The sequence below is a fragment of the Delphinapterus leucas genome, chromosome X (assembly GCF_059928025.1).
Source record: "Delphinapterus leucas isolate spDelLeu-1000000601 "Yukka" chromosome X, BTC_Dleu_Yukka2, whole genome shotgun sequence".
Taxonomy (NCBI): Eukaryota; Metazoa; Chordata; class Mammalia; order Artiodactyla; family Monodontidae; genus Delphinapterus; species Delphinapterus leucas.
In genome coordinates this window covers 67,672,013-67,695,653 of record NC_143150.1, presented here as the reverse complement: position 1 = coordinate 67,695,653, position 23,641 = coordinate 67,672,013, and the positions used below count along the sequence as shown (strand labels likewise).

General features: G+C 37.7%; 1 pseudogene; it reads left to right on the top strand.

The window, feature by feature from the left end:
• The first annotated feature begins 9,912 nt into the window (after positions 1-9,912).
• LOC111178184 (eukaryotic translation initiation factor 4B pseudogene) lies at positions 9,913-11,802 on the top strand (annotated as a pseudogene).
• Positions 11,803-23,641: the final 11,839 nt, after the last annotated feature.

Genomic DNA, 23,641 nt, shown 5'->3' with positions numbered 1-23,641 from the left:
ACTTACCCTGGCTTGTGAAATAAGCCTTCCATTTATCACAATTTTGGTTTCAAAGTATGTCCATTCTACTTTTCCTTTGTCTTTATTAAATAACAAAATTATCACTTAAAATTATCTCTGTCCTTAGATCCATTTCTTTGTAATACATTCTCATATTAACCTAATTCATATTATAGTTGGTATGAGTATATTTGTGAATGTTTCTTTATGTAACTTCCCACTTGCTGTCATTACAACTGCCTCAAGAGGGACTAAATGTTCTGCTTTTCCAGTTTTATGACTGAGCAGACATTGTGTGTGTTCCTCCAGTATTCATTCTCTCCTCCACCCCAAGCACAGAGAAGCTTAATTCCTGTCTAGGAATTATACATGTGTTATTAGTAGCAATGGGAGATATTGTTACTACTTATCACCTGCTCATGTTGACTTGCATTTTCTGACATTTCTCCCACCAACGTTTTTATAAGAAATTATATCTAAAACGATGTTTAGAGTTTTGATAAATCAAGAGTTCCAACAAAGAGATACTTAAGCAAGTGAGAAATAGATAGTTGTATTCCCTTGCATTGGCTACTGGCTTGAGAACTGACCCTCTCACATCCTGTTGGTATAAATGCAAATTGATATGAACCCCTCTGGGGTTCTCTAGAAAATATGTGCTCCCACCTGAACACTTGGCATATGTTCTGGCCCTGGGGATATATGTCAAGGAAATGAATGGTTCTAAGGCAATAATTTTTCACAAGAACAAAGTTTTCACTCCCATAGTGTTTATCACAGCCATGACCAACAAAATTATTAAAACACACCAAAAGGTAGAAATGATAGGACGCCTATAAAATGTGAGTATACACCTCCATTTAAAAGATAGTAGTAGCATATAAAATTAAATGAAGTGATGTTCAAGCTGTACTGAAGGTGCATAAAATTAGGTACAAATTTATGCTTAGTATGAGTCCATTTTTCCTAATATTTTGTTATGAAACCCATCAAACATCCGGAAATGTCTACCAGGTTGTACAGTGAAAATCCATATGTTCACTACCTAGAGACTACAACATTAGCCGTTTTCTATCCTTCCTTAATCACACATATATCTCTGTGTCCATCCATTATCCATCCAACAATTCATGTTATATTCTGGATGCATTTTAAAGTAAGCTGTAAGCAACAGTACTTTCCAACCCTAGATAATTCAGCACCCAAATGATTAACTAGAGTTTAAGATTTGTTTATGGTGGTTCCTTTTTTGCTCGTTGAGGGAAAATTTACACAGAGCAAAATGCACAAATCCTAACTGCACCATTCATTGAATTTTGACAATTGCACACACCTGTGTAACCCAACCCTCTTATCAGTATCTAGAACATTATCCTCACCCCAGATGTGTTCTCATGTCTCCTCCCAATCCATCTGCTCCTCCATCCCTCACAGGCAGACACTCGTCAGCTTTCTGTTTCTGTAGGTTAGTTTTACTATTTCTAGAACTTTTAATAAATGGTATGTCCTCTTTTGTGCTTGTCTTTTTCCACTCAGCAAATGGTCTTGAGATTCATACACGTTGTTGTGTGCATTGGTATTTTTTTCCCCTTTTATTGCTGAGTACTATTACATCATACGGATATTCCAGAGTTGGTTTCGGTGATCTCATTGTCGAAATGTAAAAGGAGTAGTAGAAGCAGAAGGAGGAGGAGGAAAAGAAAAAGAAACCTGTATGTTTGCAAAGAGAAAAGTTTATTGTGATATGTTATATCCACTTATTGACAGCAATTGTCTGTAAATTATGGCATTTATGTGTCACTGGATAAGTTGATCTTCAAAAGCACCTACTCCTCTAGACTGATGTACTTTCCGTTCATAATAGTTCCATCCTTAGTGGTGTCTCTTTTTAACTTACACCAAATGACATCAGTGAATTAAGAATGAACTAAACAGAGTCAGTGAGTTGTTAACAAAATAGTAGTATATCAAATCTTGGAATACTCTGTGACAAGGTATGTGTCAAAAATTCATGTGCATGCGACTCTGGGTGATAGTTTGGGGTTATGTTCAATGTGTATTGAAGGGAGACTGAGGAAGCTCCACAGGACCTTTACGTGGTAGAGAGATTAGGTCTTCAATCGTGAGGAACAAATGCAAACATGAAGAAAACCTTAAGCAAGAAAACATTGAAGGATTCAGAAACCTTACTGATTCGAAACTCTGCTCAATCACCAACTAAAAGAAGCAAGCATGAGAGCATAAACACATTTCGTCCATAGGGGCCAATGCATAAGAGCAGTGTTTGATTGGCATCTTCTTGATGATCCAAAGGTCTCAACCTTGTATATCTAACTGCCTACTACTTGACATTTCCATTTGAATATTTCATTAAATATCAAATTTAATATTTTCACAAGGCACTTCAGTATCAATTAGAATTCTAATTATACCTGTGAGACATTGTACTATGTAATCCTAGTACAATATAAACATCTCTACAACTGAAATTTGATGCTCATGGAATGTTAATATGGATAAGCTTTCAAGCATCACTGAGAAAACGTTGTCCATGTAGTGCCACATATTTATATTCATGTAGGTATATAGGAAAATACCCATTTCTTCACACTGTTTCCTACACTGAGTGTTACAACTCTTGTTATATTTATTCAATACAATGAGCTAATACTTTAAAATTTTTCTTGCTTACATCTTTCTTTCATAAATTCTAGAATTCATGGATTGCAATCTGTGAGTAAAATAATAAATAAAGCAGAAAATAGAATCAAGTTGAAGTAAAGAGGAAATCAGCTAGTAACTTGAGGTAAAAACTGTTAAGTTTTGCATATGACTCTTTCTGTCTATGTGTGTGTACATATATGTGTGTCTGTGTATGTTCCTTATGCTATATTTATATATAACATTTAAAAAATATAATCATACTCTACATGTTCTTAGATTTACCTCCATTAACTTTTCTTTATTTAATTATTGATTCACATTCCTGAAAATGTATTGTACAAGGATTTCTGCTTCTTGGAAGATGAAATAGACTTAATTTCCTTACTTTTCTCTATTTCTCCCTCTAAGAACAGCTAAAAAACTCTGATGTTACACATAAAACAAACATTAAAAAAAAACCTATTAGGTGAGAAGAAGACAAACTGGCTAGTGACCCCAGGGCCTGAGTAAAAACATAATGGTGGGGCGGAGTCAAGATAGTGGAGTAGGAGGATGCAGAGTTCGTGTCTCCTCACAACTAGGGCACCTACCAGGTGCTGGTTGGGGACTTCGGACACCTAAGGGAGCAGGAGGAACCTCCACATGAGCGGGTAGGACATTGGGGGAATGGGGGAGGAGAAATGGAGGCAGGATGGGACCAGTGCCCTTGAGGGGTGGCTAGGGGGAGGGGAGGGGTTCCTATGCCCAGAGGGGCCCACTCACAGTGGGGGTTCTGTGGGAATGGGGAGAGACCTTTGGAGGATCGGGGAATTGCAGGGGAACATGGCCAACATTTCCCCCACTCACTTGGGCCCCAGCGAGCCTGCTGGTGTCCCGGGCCTGAACCTCTGCCCTCCTGGGTCCCCTCCAGCTGCACTAAGCCCCACACACTCCCAAGGCCTTTTCTGGCTTTTTTTTCTGTTGTGGTTCTGTTTTGCCTTGTTGTTGTTTCATTTATATTTATATTTTTCTAATATATTTTTATTCTAATTTTATTTTATTTTTTTAATTTTTTATTCTTTGTTATTGTTCTGCTCCTTTTTGTTTGTTGCCTTTTTTTGCCACACCACATGGTTTGTGGGATCTTGGTTCCCAGGCCAGAGGTTAGGCCTGAGCTCCTGTGGCAGGAGTGCCAAGTCCAAACCTCTGGACTAACACAGAACCTCAGATCCCAGGGAGTATTAAGTGGTGTGAGGTCTCCCAGAGGTCCTCATCTCAGCACCAAGACCCAGCTCTACCCAACTGCCTGCAAACTCCAGTGCTGGATGCCTTAGGCCAAACAACCAGTAGGACAGGAACACAGCCTCACCCATCAAAAAACAAATGAGATGACAAAATAATATGTTACAGATGAAAGAGCAAGTTAAAAACCTACAAGACCAAATAAATGAAGAGGAAATAGGCAACCGACCTGAAAAAGAATTCACAAAATCTCGAATGAAAGGAACACATGGATAACACTGAAGAAAATCATCAAAACCACAAGGGAAAAATTTATAAAGAATAAAAGGAGAGAGAAAAACTGCACCCCACACACACACACATAACAGAACACAAGTAATTAAATGGCAGTAAATACATACCTATAAATAATCACTTTAAATATCAGTGAACTAGATGCTCCAATCAAAGACTGATTAGATAAAAATATGAGACCCATTTATATGCTGCCTAAAAGAGACTTACTTCAGAGCTAAAGACACACACAGCCTGAAAGTGGGGGGTGGAAAAAGATATTCAATGCAAATTGAAACAAAAAGAGAGCTGGGGTATCAATATTCATGTCAGACAAAGCAGACTTTAAAGCAAAGTCTCTAACAAAGACAAAGAAAGACATTATATAATGATGAATGGATCAATAGAAGAAGATGATATAACATTCATAAACATATATTCACCTAATAAAGGAACACCTAAACATATAAAGCAAATATAAAGGGAGAAACTGACAGTAATAAAATGATAGTAGTGGACTTTAACATCCCACTGACATCAATGGATAGAGCATTCAGAGAGAAAACAGTGACCTTAAATGACACATTGGACCAGTTGGATTTAATAGATATGTACAGAACATTGGATCCAAAAACAACAGAGTACACATTCTTTTCAACTGTATATGGAACATTCTCCAGGATAGATCACATGCTAGGCCACAAAACAAGTCTCTACAAATTTAAGAAGATAGAAATTATATCAAGCATCTTTTCAGGCCACAAAGGTATGAAACTAGAAATCAATTACAGGAAGAATACTGGAAAAAAACACAAAAGCATGCAGACTAAAGAACATGCTACTAGAAAACCAATGGATAAATAAAGAAATCAAGGAGGAAATCAGAAAATACTTTGAGACAAATGAAAATAAAAGCCCAACTTTACAAAATCTATGGGACACAGAAAAAGCAGTTCTAAGAGGGAAGTTTATAGCAATACAGGCCTACCTTGGTAAATGAGAAAATTCTCAAATAAACAAACCTACATCTAATGGAATTAGAAAAAAAGAACAAACAAAGCCCAACGTCAGCAGAAGGAAGGAACTATTAAAGATCAGCATGTAAATAAATTAGAGAACAACAAAAAAGAAATTATCAAAGAAACAAGAGCTGGATTTTTTTTTTTCAGTACACGGGCCTTTCACTACTGTGGCCTCTCCCGTTGTGAAGCACAGACTCCGGACGCACAGACTCAGCGGCCATGGCTTATGGGCCTAGCCACTCCACAGCATGTGGGATCTTCCCGGGCCGGGGCACAAACCCGTGTCCCCTGCATCAGCAGGTGGACTCTCAACCACTGCACCACCAGGGAAGTGCAAGAGCTGGATTTTTGAGAAGGGAAGCAAGATTGATAAGCCTCTAGCCAGGTTCATTAAAAAAAGAGAGAGGACCCAAATAAACAAAATTAGAAATGAAAGAGGAGAAATTTCAACCAATATCACAGAAATACAAAGAACCATAAGAGAATACTATAAACAGTTATATGCCAACAAATTGGACAACTTAGAAGAATAGATACATTCCTAGCAACTTACAATCTTCCAGGACTGAATTAGGAAGAAATAGGTAGTCTGAATAGACTTATTACTAGTTGCTGGATTTCAATCAATAAAAAAAAAACCAAAAACAAAAACTCCCAGCAACCAAAAGTCCAGAACCAGAAAGCTTTTCAGGGAATTCTAACAAACATATAAAGAAGAGTTAATACCTATCTTATCACACTTTTCCAAAAACTTTAAGGGCATGAACACCCTCAAACTCATTCTATGAGCCCACAATTACCCTGACACCAAAACCAAACAAAGACACCACAAAGAAGAGAAAATTACAGGCCAATATCTCTGATGAATACAGATGCAAAACTCCTCAATAAAATGTTATCAAATAGAATTGAACAATAAATAAAAATGATCATATACCATGATCAAGTGAGATTTATCCCAGAGATGCAAGGATTCTTCAATATACACACATCAATCCATGTGATACTCCACGTTAAAAAAAAAGATAAAAATCACATGATCACCTAAATAGATGTAAAAAAGCATTTGGCAAAATTCTATATCCATTCATAATAAAAACTCTCAACAAAGTTGGTTTAGAGGAAACATATCTCAACCTAATAAAGGCCATTTATGACAAACCCACAGTAAACATCATACTAAACAGTTAAAGGCTGAAAACATTTCCTCTAAGATCAGGAACAAAACAAGGATTCTCACTCTTGCCATTGTTATTTAACACAGTATTAGAAGTCCCAGCCACAGCAATCAGACAAGAAAAATAAATAAAAGTCATCCAAATTTGAATGGTATAAGTAAATCTGTCACTAGTTGCAGATGACATGATACTATATATTAAAAACCCTCAAGACTCCACCAAAAAGTTATTAGAACCAATACATGAATTCAGTAAAGTTGCAAGATACAAAATTATATATGGAAATCTGTTGCATTTATATACACTAATAATCCTATCAGAAAGACAAATGAAGAAAACAATTCCATTTATGATCACATCAAAAAGAATAAAATACTGAAGAATAGATTTAACCAAGGAGTTGTACTCTGAAAACTAGAAGACACTGAACAAATTGAAGCTGACACAAATAAATGGAAATCTATACTGTGTTCATGGATGGGGAGAATCAATATTGTTAAAATATTCATACTACCCAAACAGTCTATAGATTCAAAGCAATACTTATCATAATAGCAATGGCATATTTCAGAGAACATGAACAAATATTCTTAAGATTTTATGGAAGCACAAAGACTACAAGTAGCTAAAGCAATCTTGAGAAAAAAGAACAAAGCTGAAGGTATCATGCTCCTATACTTGAAAATATACTACAAACTATAGTAATCAAAAGAGTATGGTACTGGCAGCAAAATAGACACATATATCAATGGAACAAAATAGAGAGCACAGAAATAAACTCACAATTACTTGGCCAATAAATATTCAACAACGTATGCAAGAATATACAGTGGGGAAAAGACAGTCCCTTCAATAAATGGTGTTTGGAAAGCTGGCCAGATATGTGCACAAGGATGGAACTGGACCACTGTCTTACCCAATATTTAGAAATAAATTCAAAATGGATTGAAGACTTCAATGTGATACCTGAAACCATAAAATTCTTAGAAGAAAACACAGGCTGTAAGTTCTTTGACATCTGTCTTAGCAATATTATTTTGGATCTGTGTCCTCAGGCAAGAGGAACAATTACAAAAATAAACAAATGGGACTACATCAAACTAGAAACCTTTTTGCACAGGGAAGGAAGGCACTAACAAAATGAAATATCAACCTACTGATTGGCAGAAGATATTTGCAAATCATATATCTGATAAAGATTGATATCCAATATATATAAAGAACTCATACAACTCAATATAAAAAAACCCAAAAGAGCCTGAATAAAAATGGGAAGAGGACCATAATAGACATTTTTCTAAATAAGTCATACAGATGTCCAACAGTCACATGAAAATGTGCTCAACATCACTAATCATCAGAGAAATGCAAATCCAAACCACAATGAAATACTACCTCACATCTGTCAGAATAACTATTATAAAAGAGACAAGAAACAACAATTGGTGAGCATGTGGAAGAAATGGGATCCTCATGCACTGTTGGTAGTAATGTATCTTGGTGTAGCCATATGGAAAGCAGTATGGAGTTTCCTCAGAAAACTAAGAATAGAACTACCATACAGTCCAGGGAATCCACTTCTGGGTATTAAAAACAACACAGAAACTCTAAACAATAAAAGAAAATATATCTAAAACAACAACAAAAAACACACTCTAATTTGAAAAGATATATGCATCCCTATGTTCATTGCAGCAGTATTTACAACAGCCTATATGGAAGCAACCTAAATGTCCATCCACAGGTGAATGGATAAAGATGATGTGATACACACACACACACACACACACACACACACACACACACTAGAATATTACTCAGCCATGAAAAAGAATGAAATGATGCCATTTGTAGCAACATGGATGGACCTAGAGATTATCATACTAAGTGAAGTTAGGCAGACAGAGAAAGACAAATATCATGTGATATAACTTATATGTGGAATCTAAAAAGCAAAACAAATGAACAAACAAAACAAAACAGAAAGAGGCTCATACATACAGAGCACAAACTGTTTGTTGCCAGAGATGTGAGGGGTGAGAGGATTAACAAAATTGGTTAAGGGAATAAAGAGGTACTGACTTCCAGCTATTAGTCATGGGGTTGTAATGTAGACATAGGGAATATAGTCAATAACATTGCAGCCACTTTGTATGGTGATGGATGGTAACTTGTCTTATTGTGATGTGCATCTTATAATGTACAAAAATATGAGTTGTGTTGTACATCTGAAGCTAATATAATATTGTATGTTAATTATATTTCAATAAGAAAAAATTAGTGACATGTGTGTGTGCATGTGTGTGTGGTGGACTATTATTTAGCCACAAGAAGAAGGAAATCTTGCCATTTGTGACAATGTGGATGGATGCTAAGTGAAATAAGTCAGACAGTAAAAGACAAACACTCTATGACCTCACTTATATGTGGAAAGAAAACAAAAACAAAAAAAGAAACTAATAAAAAGAGTTCAAATGTGTGTTTACCAAATGCAGGGTTTAGGGGGAGAAGGAATTGTGTGCGGGTTGTCAAAAGGTACAAACTTCCAATTATAAGGTAAAGCAGTACTAGGAATATAACACACAACATGATGACTATAGTTAACACTGTTTTATAATATATATGAAAGTTGTTAATAGAGTAAATCCTAAGTGTTCTCATCACAAGGAAAAAAATTTTTATTTTTTGTAGCTATAGATCATGGAACAAACTTAATTTATTGTGTTTATCATTTCACAATATATATGTCATATCATTATTCTGTATGCCTTAAACTCATATAGTAATGTATGTAGCAAAAATGCTGTTTTTGAACATTACTTAGGTCAGCTCTTTTCTTTTTCATACCCTTCAATGAGGCCATGTAATATATTTGTAATATAGTTAGATTCATTTCATAGCTGGTATTCCATTCTGGATTCCTCCTTCATCTAGATGAAAGATTTTTAATTTTCATGAATAATCATATAACCACAAGCACAGTACCATATAGAACAGTTATACCATCTAAAATATTATCTTGTGTATCCCTTTGTAATCAGCCCTTATCTTCATCCAAAATTCATGGCAACCACTCATATGTTTTCTCTCCCTATACTTTCACCTTACACATAATGTCATAGAAATAAAATTATGCAATATGTAGGTTTTGGTGTATGACCTCTTTCATTTAGTAATCTCACAAGCCCTTAAAAGTAGAGAGATGCAGTAGAAGAAGTAGTCAGAGAGATTCAAAGCATAGGAAGGATTCATCACCCAATTTTTGGCTTTGAAGATTTAGAGGGTCATGAGCCAAGGAAAGTGCCTAGTCTCTAGAAGTTAAGAGTGATCCCAGGCCAACAGTTAGTAGTTAAATGGGAACTTCAGTCATCTTGCAGTCAACTTGCTGAATAAAATTAATTTTGCCAACAACCGAAATGAGCCTGGAATTGAATTCATCCTATAGCCCCCAAATAAGAGCTCAGACTGTCAAACATATTTATTTCACACTTGTGAGATCCTAAGCAGAGAACCTACTTGAGACCACCTGGCTGTTTCACTTCCAGGAATGTCATAAAAGGTGGTTTTCTTTTGTGTTCTCTCTCCCTCTCCCAACATGGCGGCCTCAGCAAAAAAGAAGAATAAGAAGGGGAAGACTATCTCCCTAACAGACTTCCTGGCTGAGGATGGAGGGACTGGTGGAGGAAGCACCTATGTCCCCAAACCAGTCAGCTGGGCTGATGAAACAGATGACCTAGAAGGAGATGTTTCAACCACTTGGCATAGTAATGATGATGACGTGTATAGGGCACCTCCAATTGACCATTCCATCCTGCCCACTGCTCCACAGGCTGCTCAGGAACCCAATATCAACCAGAGCCGTCTTCCCAAATCACCACCCTACACTGCTTTTCTAGGGAACCTGCCCTATGATGTGACAGAAGACTCCATTAAGGAATTCTTTAAAGGATTAAATATCAGTGCAGTGCGTTTACCACGTGAACCCAGCAATCCTGAGAGGTTGAAAGGTTTTGGTTATGCTGAGTTTGAGGACCTGGATTCCTTGTTCAGTGCCCTGAGCCTCAATGAAGAGTTTCTAGGTAACATAACAGGAGAATTCGAGTGGACGTTGCTGATCAAGCACAGGATAAAGACAGGGATGATCATTCTTTTGGTCGAGATAGAAATCGGGATTCTGACAAAACAGATACAGACTGGAGGGCCCATCCTGTTTCAGACAGCTTTGATGACTACCCACCTAGAAGAGGTGATGATAGCTTTGGAGACAAGTATCCAGATCATTATGATTCAGACCGATATCGTGATGAGTATCAGGACAGTTACCATGATGGCCCATGCCGGGACATGGATCTCTACGGGGGCCGAGATCGCTATGATGACCGAGGCAGCAGAGACTATGATAGAGGCTACGATTCCAGGATAGGCAGTGGCAGAAGAGCATTTGGTAGTGGGTACCATAGGGAGGACGACTACAGAGGAGGCGGGGACCGCTATGAAGACAGATATGACAGACGAGATGACCGGTCATGGAGCTCCAGAGACGATTACTCTTGGGATGATTATAGGCCTGTAGAGGTCCCCGCCAAAGACCCAAACAGAACCTAAAGCCTCGGAGTACTCCTGAGAAAAATGATTCCGCTGCTAGCACGTCCCAGTCCAGTCGAGCAGCCTCTATCTTTGGAGGGGCAAAGCCTGTTGACACAGCTGCTAGAGAACGAGAAGTAGAAGAGTGGCTGAAGGAACCGGAGAAACTGCAGAGTCAGCTGGATGAGCCAAAACTAGAACGATGGCCTCGGGAGAAACACCCAAGCTGGTGAAGTGAAGAAACTCAGGAACGGGAACGATCGAGGACAGGAAGTGAGTCATCACAAATGGGGACCTCAGCCACATCTAGCAGAAATGCACGAAGGAGAGAGAGTGAGAAGTCTCTAGAAAATGAAACACCCAATAAAGAGGAAGACTGTCAGTCTCCAACTTCTAAGCCTCCCAAACCTGAACAGCCTCTAAAGGTAATGCCAGCCCCTCCACCAAAGGAGAATGCTTGGGTGAAGTGAAGTCCTAACCCTCCTGCTCCATCTCAGAACTCAGACACAGAGCAGCAGTCCCCTACAAGTGGTGGAGGGAAAGTAATTCCAGCTCAACCATCTGAGGAAGGACCAGTAAGGAAAGATGAAAATAAAGTAGATGGGCTGAGTGCCCCAAAAGGCCAAAGTGGAAATTCCAGCTGTGGTCCAGGAGATGGAGGGAACAAAGACCACTGGAAGGAGTCAGATAGGAAAGATGGCAAAAAGGATCAAGACTCCAGATCTGCACCTGAGCCAAAGAAAGTGGAAGAAAATCCAGCCTCTAAGTTCAGTTCTGCAAGCAAGTGTGCTGCTCTTGCCGTTGATGGTGAAGATGAAAATGAGGGAGAAGATTACACCAAATAGACCTCTGAATTCTGTGCTTTCTCCTAGTCTCTCACCACCCTGGAACATTCAAGAGCAAATCAAACCTCTATCCAGACAAGACAAAATAAAACTCACCATCTCCTGGATACCTTTCTTAACTTTTTTTTTTAAAAAAAGAAACAAAATGAAATTCTTTTGGATGCTTCTGCAGCCTTTAAAATATTGAACTAACTGGAGAATCACCAATGTAGCCAGAGAGAGATGTACAGCTTTTAATGCTGTAAGTTTAAAGTTGTGGTGCATTTTTATGACATGTGCAGTTGCCTGTGTGATTAGTTCCTAGGGGCCTCCGTTTAGCAAGATGGCAGCGATAGTGATGCAGTGTCTGGAATCTAGTTGGGCAGTAGGCAGGTATAAGGAAGTGTGAGGTTTCTACCTTTAATTCTTATCCTGTTGTGGCATACATGAATTAGCAAACAGTATCTGAATAAATTCTCCATTCTTAGCAAGGTAGGTTTAGTCTCTGATGTTGTTTTAGTCTCCAGGAGGCTGCCAGCCCCACCTCTTATTTAATTCTGAGTTACTGGGGCCAGCCTAAGGGGGAGTTCCTTCATTTGTGCCCCCCATGGGGGTAGGTGGGAGTGAGTCTACAGGCCACTGAAGAATAGGACTGTTTGGTGACCAAAGTAAATGGGGAAATCGTGGTTTGAAAAGAAGCTTCGGGATTTGATGAATTATTTTGCACCAGTAACAGGGAAAATGGTATCACCTCCAGTAAACACATAGTCGTTTACCTCCTGGAGCAGGAAGCACTTAAGGGTTGTGGGAATTCCCAGGTCTTTTCTGTGTCCTGGTTTCACCCTTTCTTAAACACTATCCCTTCTGAAAGTTCAAATATATCCACATTCTGTTGAAATCTTGAAGCTTTAAAAATTTAGACTCTTGTCATCATCTTACGTTCATGATGCTACTCTTTCCTGTTAACCTTCCTACAGGCAGCTTCTACTTAAGTCACATACTTGACCTCCTAAGCATTCTCTAGAGCCCCTGGGAGCTGTCCAATGAGAAATCATCACTGCTTTTTCTCAAGCAAATCTTGCCTCCTTCATGCTTTGACACTCCTTCCCTCTAGCCATTCATGCTCCTGCTGCTTTGACCCCTTTTACACCTCAGAAAACTTTAGAATTACTAGTCTTAGGTGGTGAGCGAGGGTGGTTAAATTGGGAGCCTTTCTTACAACCTTGATTGGGGTTTGAGGGGCTTATTAAAAAACAAAATTTCCTTCTCTCCAAGTGAAATCCCACACCAATGTTTGGATTTATAATGTGGCTTAGACCAATGTGTGGTTTTTCTGGTTCTGCTTTTTTAGCATCCCCTTGAGAGAATAAATGATAATGGAGGAGAACAATTTCACAAGGTCCTGGCTTCTCTTGCAACACAGTAGCTTTACTTACCTGCCTTTATGTGCACCTTGGTACTGTCAGCTCAACAGATGGTGTCCTTACAGGCAATATTGGTACCTGCAGAGAAAAGACATCTTGGTCTCTTCTCGCATCAGTCCTAAGTTAGACCCTTTACAGCCATGCAGGGGTGTTGGTTTATGAGTGCTGCAGCAGTGAGCACAATGAATCATTTACCCAGTGGACATAGAAAACATACCAAGTGAATTAACTTTAAATAATTGGCCTGGAGTGGGTAGTAGCTAGGAAGTGGCTTTTAGAGATACCCAAGGTTGAGAGGGTATTTTTTTTTAACCATTTGCTATAGATGATGAAAAAGTAGGGTTTACCCTCTTCATGTCTGCTTCCAAATAGATGTGTCCAAAAAAGCTGCTTTTTTCCCCCATTCCTCTACCCTGCCACCCTGTTAAAACAAACAGGGATTTATGACCCGCTCCTCAATACATGTAAAATTTGTACAAAAATATCTTCTATGAAAATGATTTGTAATCTGTAGACTTATTACCTGGGAGATGTCTTGAGATGCAAAATCCCATCCTTTAGGTTGTGGGGTTTTTTGTTTTCTCCAAATAAATCTGATCTTTAAAGTTCCAAAAAAAATAAAATAAAAGGTGGTTTTGTCTTAAGTAGCTATATTTGTGGTAGCTTGTTATGGCAAGGATAGAAAATGAATACATACCAATTAAAAGACTGATTTTTCAACTCTGTAATGAGTTATATGGGAAAAGAGTCTAAAAAAGAGTGGATATATGTATATGAATAACTGATTAACTGTGCTATACAGCAGAAAGTAACACAACATTGTAAATCAACTATACTCCAAAAAAATTTTTTAAGAAGACTGATATTTTCAGATTAGATAGAAGAGCAGGATCCAATTATACACTGCCTTCAAGGAACCCGCTTTAAAAATATATAGATATGTTAACAATATCAGGATTGAAAATGGAGTTGCTTCTTAATACCGATGCAAACTTCACTAGAAGCAATGTTAGCAGGAATACAGAAAGTTATTACATAAAAATAAATTGATCAATTCACCAAGAAACATAACAAAAATATTTAAGCAAGTAAAAGAGTGCTTCAAAACATATGAGGCAAAAACTTGTAGATCTGAAAGGAGAGTGGAAAAATCCACAAATATACTTGGAAACTTCAACATTCCTCTCTCAGTAATCAATAGAAGCAGTAGTCAGGAAATCAACAATGATATACAAGAAACTGAAGAAAAATATCTTAAAATGTGACCTAGAAAATTGACATCTAGCATGACATTGTGAGGAGCTCTGCTGATCTGCACCCCAGTAAAAAAAGGTGAAACTTATTTTTAAAATCCCAATAACTATCTAAAGCCCTTGGAATGATTTGAAGGACAAAGAGCAAATGAAGCAATATCTATTCAAGAGAGCACATGAAAATTCAGCAAGAAAGATAAGTTTGTGGTATTTGAACTAAGACTTATCCCTCCATTACCTCTCCAAACTCAGTGATGTGGAGACTTCAAACCATATTGCTGCAGCCAAGAACACAGGGCTCTTATCCCCCCTGCTCCCAATCAGAGAGTTTTCTACCTGGAAGAAGCAGAACCACAGTGCTTCTACTTCTTCCTCCTGCTACCTGTTTCTGAGGCTAAATCATGGCAATTGCAGTTGAGAGGTAGGGGTTCTCTTCTTCTGCTTAGTTGTCGCTCATGGAGACAAAACAAATATCAAACACTGTCCTCAGAAACTATTTCTTCTAGGGATCCAGATTCTGGTTGTAATAATTCGTAGAGCAATTTATGCTTCCAGGGCATTGTGGAAAACAATCACTAGTCAATTGGTGGAGTTTAACAACTTATATGGTCAGGTAAAGAGAAAAATAAAGCCCCACCAAAATCACTGGCATCCCAGGATGACTGTGAGCATATCAAAAGTTGTGCCTTCCAGAGGTGCAATATCAGAGGCTTAAAACCATTTGGGAAGGGATTGAATAGATTTCCCTAAAATAATGCAGCCAGTCAGTAAACAAATAAATAATCAAACAATAATTTTTAAAAACAGTGGAGGGGGGAAGAGTGGACCAGTACCTAGAGTTTCTACAATATATTATCTAAAATGTCTAGTTTCCCACAAAATTACTGATATCAGGCAAAATAGATTTTTAAAAATATTGGTGATAGGGCTTCCCTGGTGGCACAGTGGTTGAGAATCTGCGTGCCAATGCAGGGGACACGGGTTCGAGCCCTGGTCTGGGAAGATCCCACATGCCATGGAGCAACTGGGCCTGTGAGCCACAATTACTGAGCCTGCGCGTCTGGAGCCTGTACTCCGCAACAACAGAGGCCGCGATAGTGAGAGGCCCGTGAACCGTGATGAAGAGTGGCCCCCGCTTGCCACAACTAGAGAAAGCCCACACATAGAAACGAAGACCCAACACAGCCATAAATAAATTAAAATTTAAAAAGTATATTGGCGATAAATACAAATTTTTATTTTTATAAATTTTTATAAATTTATAAATATAAATTATCAAAAAGATATAACAATTATAAACATGTATGTGTCTAATAACAGAGCACCAAAATACATGAAGCAAAAACTAACAGAAATAAATGGAGAAGGGAAAAAGAAAAATTCAACAATAATATTTGGAGACTTAAATACCAATACTTCAAGAATCAGTAGAACAGCTAGACTGAAGATCAACAAGAAAATAGAAGATATGAACAGTACTATAAACCACCTTGACCTAACAAACATCTATAGTATACTTTACACAACAGCAAAATATATATTCTTAAGTGCACTAGAAACTCTCCAGCATCAACCATACACTAAATTGTAAAACAAATCTCAGCAAATTTAAAGAGATAGAAAAAATACAGAGTGATGCTCTGACCAAAATGGAATGAAATTCAAAATAAAAAGCAGAAAAACTCACAAATATGTGGAAACTCAACTACTGAGCCTGCGCGTCTGGAGCCTATGCTCCACAACAAGAGAGGCCGCGATAGTGAGAGGCCCGCGCACCGCCATGAAGAGTGGCCCCCGCTCACCACAACTAGAGAAAGCCCTCACACAGAAACAAAGACCCAACACAGCCATAAATAAATAAATAAAATTTAAAAAAAAAGGAATATAAATATGTGGAAACTTGAAAAAAGATGCAATCTTAAATAATCAATGAGTCAAAGAATAAATCAAAAGAGTAATTATAAAATAATTTTAGATGAATGAAAATGAAGACACAACATAATACTTATGGGATGGAGGTAAAGCAGTGCTTACAGGGAAATTTATAGCTGTAAATATCTGTATTAAGAAAGAAGAAAGATCACAAATCAATAAGCTAATTTTCCACCTTAGGACACTGGAAAAAGAAGAGCTAACTAAATTTAAAGCAAACAAAGGAAAGAAATAATAAAGATTAGAGACTGAGGAGGTCAAGATGACAGAGTAAGAGGACGTGGAGCTCTCCTGTCCCTACAAACACATCAAAAATACATTTACATGTGGAACGAATCTCATGGAAAACAAACTGGAAATTGGCAGAAGCACACATATGCAACCAAGATTGTAATAAAAAAATACACACATAATCAGGTAGGATGCGAAGAAAAGCATCAGGTCAAGACCTATGCCCCTGTGAGGTGACTCAGAGGAAAAGGGAGATCACATGGCTGGACACTCACCCTGGGGAGGGATTGGTCAAGCCACAGACTGGGCATCCCAGTTCTGGGGACCTACATGCAGGAGAAAACCCCCCTTGGCTGCTTACAGAATTTCAGGGACAGATAAAAGTCTGGAGAAGCCTAGATCCACTCATGAGAAGTGTACATATGCTGGCATGTGCTCAGGCAGGGTGGAGAGAGGTCTGCCCTTGTGGCTACTGCCTTGACATGCTCCCCAGTTGAGCTAAGAGAATGCCCCAGACCTGCACAATCCATACCACAGCTTGGCACTGGATTGAGGGCAGCCAGAACCAAGGAAAAGACTTGTTGAAGGAAAGCAGAGCTGACCTGGGGGTCAAGGGCATAGGCCAGGTGGGACAGTGGTGGCCATTGTTGGTGTTTACTCAAGCAGCAACTCCAGAAGCATCCCAGACTTCTGACAAGAGTGCCCCTAAAATTCCCACAGCCACCTTACTGCGCTCTCCAGCCTGAGTGAGGTAAACGTTTGGGCCCCACTCATTCCATGCCACAGTCTAACACTAGATCTGGGGTGGCCATGACAGGGGAAAAGATATGACTGTGGGCTGCATCTGAGTGGAGCTGCTGCTGCCCACACAGGCAGAGCATTGGACCTCTGTAAGCACATAAGCCCCACTTGGTTCAGCACTCATCTTTCTGGGGGCAAATGTCCAAGCACAGGGAAAAGGAAAATGCACACTTAAAGGGAACAGAGCCAGCTCAAGACTGACCCTCGGAGATTCTGCTTCAGCAGCTTAGGAGCAGACCCCACCACTAACAGGGTGGTGATGGTCACTAAGCAGAGAGGAAGTCACACCTCACACATAGGCTCTAGCACTTTCATCACCAGCTACACCCCATACCAAGGTGATAGCTGCCAGCACACCCTGAGGAAAGATGTGACTGGCATCCACATCAAATTCAGCTTTCCCACCAAAGAAATTAGGCACATGCAGTCTGCATAGAGATGCTCTGACATAAAAAGAAACACTTCAAGATCACAAGAGGTAACTAAATTCATAGAGACAGAGAAAGTTAAGGGAAATGAAAAGGCAGAGGAAATACTCTTAATTGAAAGAGCAAAAGAAAATCCCTGAAGAAATAAGTAATAAAAGAGAAATTAAAAATTTACCAGATAAGAATTCAAAACATTGGTAATAAAAATGCTAACTGAATTAAGGAAGATAATTGATCTAAACGCAGATCATTTAACAAAGAACTAGAAAATATAAAAAAGACCCAACCAAAAATAAATAATGCAATATCTGAGATAAAAAGCACTCTAGAAGCAATGAATAGCAGACTAAATGACAAAGAAGAATGCATAAGTGATCTGGAAGATAGGCTAATGGATATCACACAATCACAGCATATAGAAAGACAAATTTAAAAAAATGCAACATTCTTCACTCTGTATGATAGATTCTAGGTCCATCCATGTCTCTACAAATGACCCAATTTCATTCCTTTTTATAGCTGAGTAATATTCCATTGTATATATGTACCATATCTTTTTTATCCATTTGTCTGTCATACAGAGTGAAGTAAGTCAGAAAGAGAAAAACAAATATCGTATATTAATCCATGTATGTGGAATCTAGAAAAATGGTACAGATGAACCTATTTGCTGGGCAGGAATAGAGACACAGATGTAGGGAACAGATGTGTGGACCTGGTAGGGGGGTGGGATGAATTGGGAGATTGGGATTGGCATATGTGCACTGCCATGTGTAAAAAAGATAGCTAGTGGGAACCTGCTGTATAGTGCAAGGAGCTCAGCTCAGTGCTCTGTGGTGACCTAGATGGATGGGATGTCGGGGGAGAGGGACATCCAAGAGGGAGGGGATATATGTATACAAATAGCTGATTCACTTCGTTGTACAACAGAAACTAACACAACATTGTAAAGCAATTATACTCCAATAAAGATGTAAAAACAAAAAGCAACATGCTACTAAAAAACCAATGGGTCAATGATGAAATCAAAGAGGAATTCAGAAAATACCTCAAGATAAATGAAAATGGAAACACAACAATCCACAATCTATGGGATGCAGCAAAAGCCGTTCCCTCTTAAGGGAAGTTCATAGCAATACAGGCCTTCCCCAAGAAACAAAAAAATCTCAAATAAACATCCTAACCTCCCACCTAAAAATTAGGAAAAGAAGCCCAATGTCAAGGAATCTCAATGTCAGCAGAAGGAAGGAAATAATAAAGATCAGAGAGGAAATAAATAAAAGAGATTTTAAAAATAGCAAGATCTATGAAACCTAAAACTGTTTTTTGGAAAAGATAAACAAAATTGATAAACTTTTAGCCAGGTTAATCAAGAAGACAAGAAGGAGGATCTAAATAAGCAAAATAAGAAATAAAAGAAGAGAAATAACTGATACCACAAAGATTCAAAAAATCATAATTGAATATTACAAACACATATGCAAACCAATTGGACAACCTAGAAAAAATGGACACATTTCCAGAAACATACATCCTGCCAAGACTGAGTTAAGAAGAAACAGACAATTTGATCAGACAGATCAATAGAAATGAAATTGAATTTGTAATTCAAAAAACTCCCAGCAAGAAAAGTCCAAAACCAGATGGCTTCACAGGGGAATTATACGAAATATATACAGAAGAATACCTATCCTTCACAAGCTATTCCAAAAAATTGAATAGGATGGAACACTTCCAAACTCATTCTATGAGACCACAATTACCCTGATGCCAAAACCAAACAAAGACACAAAACAAAATCACAGGCCAATATCTTTGATGAATATGGATGTAGAAATCCTCAAGAAAATATTAGCAAATTGAATCCAACAATATATATAAAGGACCATATAACATTCAAATTGGATTAATTCCAGTGTCACAAAGCTGGCCCAACAATCGCAAATCAACCAATGTGATACACATTAACAAAAGGAAAGATAAAGGTCACATGATCATCTCAATAGATGCAGAAACAGCTTTTGACAAAGTTCAATATTTCATGACAAAAACTCTCATCAAAGTGGGTGTAGAGGAAACATATTTCAATATAATAAAGACAGTTTATGACAAACCCATAGCCAACATCATACTCAATGGTGAAAAGCTGAAAGCCTTCCCACTAAATTCAGGAACAAGAAAAGGATACTCACTCTCTCCACTTCTATTTAAAACACAGTATTGAAAATGCAAGCCACAGCAATCAGAGGAGAAAAAGAAATAAAATATTTCCAAATTAGAAGGGAAGAGGTAACTGTCACTACTTGCAGATAACATGATACTTTATATATAGAACCATAATGTCTCCACTCAAAAACTATTAGAACTAATAAATAAGTTCAGTAAGATTGCAGGATACAAGATTAATATACAGAAATCTGTTGCATATTTATACACTAAAAATGAAATATCAGGAAGAGAAAGTAAACAAAACAATCCCATTTAAAATCACATCAAATGAATAAAATAGTTAGGAATAAACTTAACCAAGAAGGTGAAAGGCTTATACTCAGAAAACTATAAAACACTAAGGAAGGAAATTGAAAATGATACACAGAAATGGAATGGTATCCTGTGCTCTTGGACTGGAAGAATTAATATTGTTAAAATGTCCATACTGCCCAAAACAATCTGCAGATTTAATGCAATCCCTATCAAAATACCTACAACATTTTTCACAGAACTGGAACAAATAATCCTGCAATTCATATGGAACCACAAGACCCCAAATTGCCAAAGCAATTTCAAGAAAAAAGAACAAAATTGGAGGTATCACCCTCTCAGACCAGACTATGCTACAAAACTACAGTAATCAAAATAGTGTGGTATTGGCACAAACACAGACATATAGATCAATGGGACAAAATAGGGAGCCCAGAATAAACCCACACACCTATGGTCAATTGATCTATGACAAAGGAGGCAAGAATGTACAATGGATGAAAGGCAGTCTCCTCAATAAGTGGTGCTGGGAGAACTGGACAGCTACATGAAAAGGATGAAATTAGAACATTCTCTAATACCATACAGAAAAAAAACTCAAAATGGATTAAGTCCTCAATGTAAGATCAGAAACCATAAAATTCTTACAAGGAAACATAGGCAAAACACTCTTTTACATAAATTGTAGCAATATTTTTTGTATCTGTCTCCTAAGGCAAAAGAAATAAAATCAAAAATAAACAAATGGGACCTAATTAACCTTAAAGTCTTTTGCACAGTAAATGAAACCATTGACAAAACAAGACATCCTACTGAATGGGAGAAAATATGTGCAAATGATATGACTGGTAGGGGGTTAATATCTAAAATATATAAACAACTCATAGAACTCAATATCAAAAATACAAACAACCCAATTATAAAATGAGTAGAAGACCAAAATAGATATTTTTCCAAAGAAGACATACAGATGAATAAGAGGCATATAAAAAGATGCTCAACATCACTAATTATTACAGAAATGCAAATCAAAACCAAGATAAAATATCACCTCGCATGTGTCATAATGGCTATTATCGAAAAGTCTACAAATAAAAAATGTTGTTGAGGATATGGAGAGAAAGGAACTCTTGTACACTGTGGCTGGGAAAAAAATTGATGCAGCTACTATGAAAAACAGTATGGAAGTTCCTCAAAAACTGAAAATAGAACTACCATATCATTCAGGCTTTTGACTCCTGGGTATATATCCAGGGAAAAAAAGACATTAATTTGAAAAGATACCGGCAACCCGATGTTCATAGCAGCACTATTTACAATAATCAAGACATGGAAGCAACCCAAGTGCCCAGCAACACATGATCGGATTAAGAAGATGTGACACACACACACACACACACACACACACACACACAATGAATATTACTCAGCCATAAAAGAGAATGAAATTCTGCCATTTGCAGCAACATGGATGGACTTAGAGAATATTATGCTTATTGAAATAAGTAAGACAGAGAAAGGCAAATACTGTATGATATCACTTATATTTGGAATCTAAAATATAATACAAATGAGTGAATTTGCAAAACGGAAAAAGACTCACAGATATATAAAACAAACTTGTGGTTACCAAAGGGGAGAGAGAAGAGGGGAGGGACAAATCAGGGGTGTGGGATTAACAGATACAAACTACTATGTATAAAATAGATAAGCAACAAAGATATACTGTATAGCATAGGGAATTATAGTCATTATCTTATAATAATTTATATCCAAGTATATTCTGCAAAAATGCTGAAACACTATGCTGTACACCTGAAACTAATATAATATTGTAAATCAACTACAGTAAGTCCCCTACATACAAATCTTCAAGTTGCAAACTTTCAAAGATGCGAACGTGTGTTCACATGTCCAATCACATAAGTTAGCTCACATATCTGGTGTACATTGTCACATGCATGCATCCTCTACAAGTGGTTGTGCTTTTGTGTACTTTACTGTACAGTACTGTATAGAGTACAGTATCTTTATTTCAAGCCCAGGACGTCCGGAAGCAAGCATAAAAGCAGTGGTGATGTAGCTGGTACTGCTAAGAAGCACCAAGAGATAATGATGGAACTTGCTGTGCCACACGAGGAGCTTACTAATGAAAACCTGATGGAATTTGAGGCCCAGAGAAAGGACGAAGAGAGACAAGAGGAAGTAACTGAAGAACTGAAGAGATTCAAGACGCAGGACATGGCAAGAAGATTTTCTTTATTTGAGGATGCACTGTTAGTTTGTGAGGCACAGGACCTGAATGTAGAACAATACACGAAAGTTTCAGCAGCCGTTCAGAATGCAATCCAGTGTTACCATGTCATCTATGATGGAAAAAAAAGAGCTACTACCCAGACATCACTGGATCGGTTTTTTCAAGAGGGTAGATAGAATTGAATCCAGCAAGGAACCAGAACCTGTGCCATCAACGTCAGGCATGAGCGAAATTGCAGCTTACCCTCCATCTTCTGTTGCTGATGATCCTTCAGCTCTACCATCTCCCACCTCCTCTCCCTCCTCCAGTCAGTAACTCTTCTTGCTTGTTCACTTGATGCCAGCCCCTGTATGCCAACTGTTGTACTGTACTACTGTAATTTTCAAGGTACTGTACTGTAAGATTAAATGTTTTCTTTATTTTTTGTTTGTTTTTATGAATTATTTGTGTGAAAAGTATTATAAACCTATTACAGTACAGTACTATATAGCTGATTGTGTTAGGTGGGTACCTTGGCTAACCTTGTTGGACTTACAAACAAATTGGACTTAGGAATGCGCTCTTGGAACAGAACTCATTTGTATGTAGGCGACTTACTGTATACTTAAAAAAAGAAAGTGAAATTTATGGGAGAAATTTTTCTAAATCGTATTTCTAATATGGAACTTATATATAGAATATATAAGGAAGTCTTACAACTCAATACTAAAAAGACAAATTACCCAAAAAATATAAATACCAATCCAAAAAGACATTTCTCAAAAAAAGATACAAATTGAAAATAAGCATATGAATAGATTCTCAAAACCATTAGTCATTAGGAAATTCCAAATCAACACCACAATGAGATACCTCTTCACACACACTACAGCCTTTCACATTGACTATAATAGCAAACTTGGACAATGACAATTGCTGATGAAGATGTACAGGTATTGGAACAACTGAACATTTCTGGTGAGAATGTGAAATGTATTCACTTTGGAAACAGTTTGTCAGTTCTTCAAACAGTTAAACATAAAGTTGCCATATGATGGAGCACTTCCACTCTTAGTTATATCCTTAAGA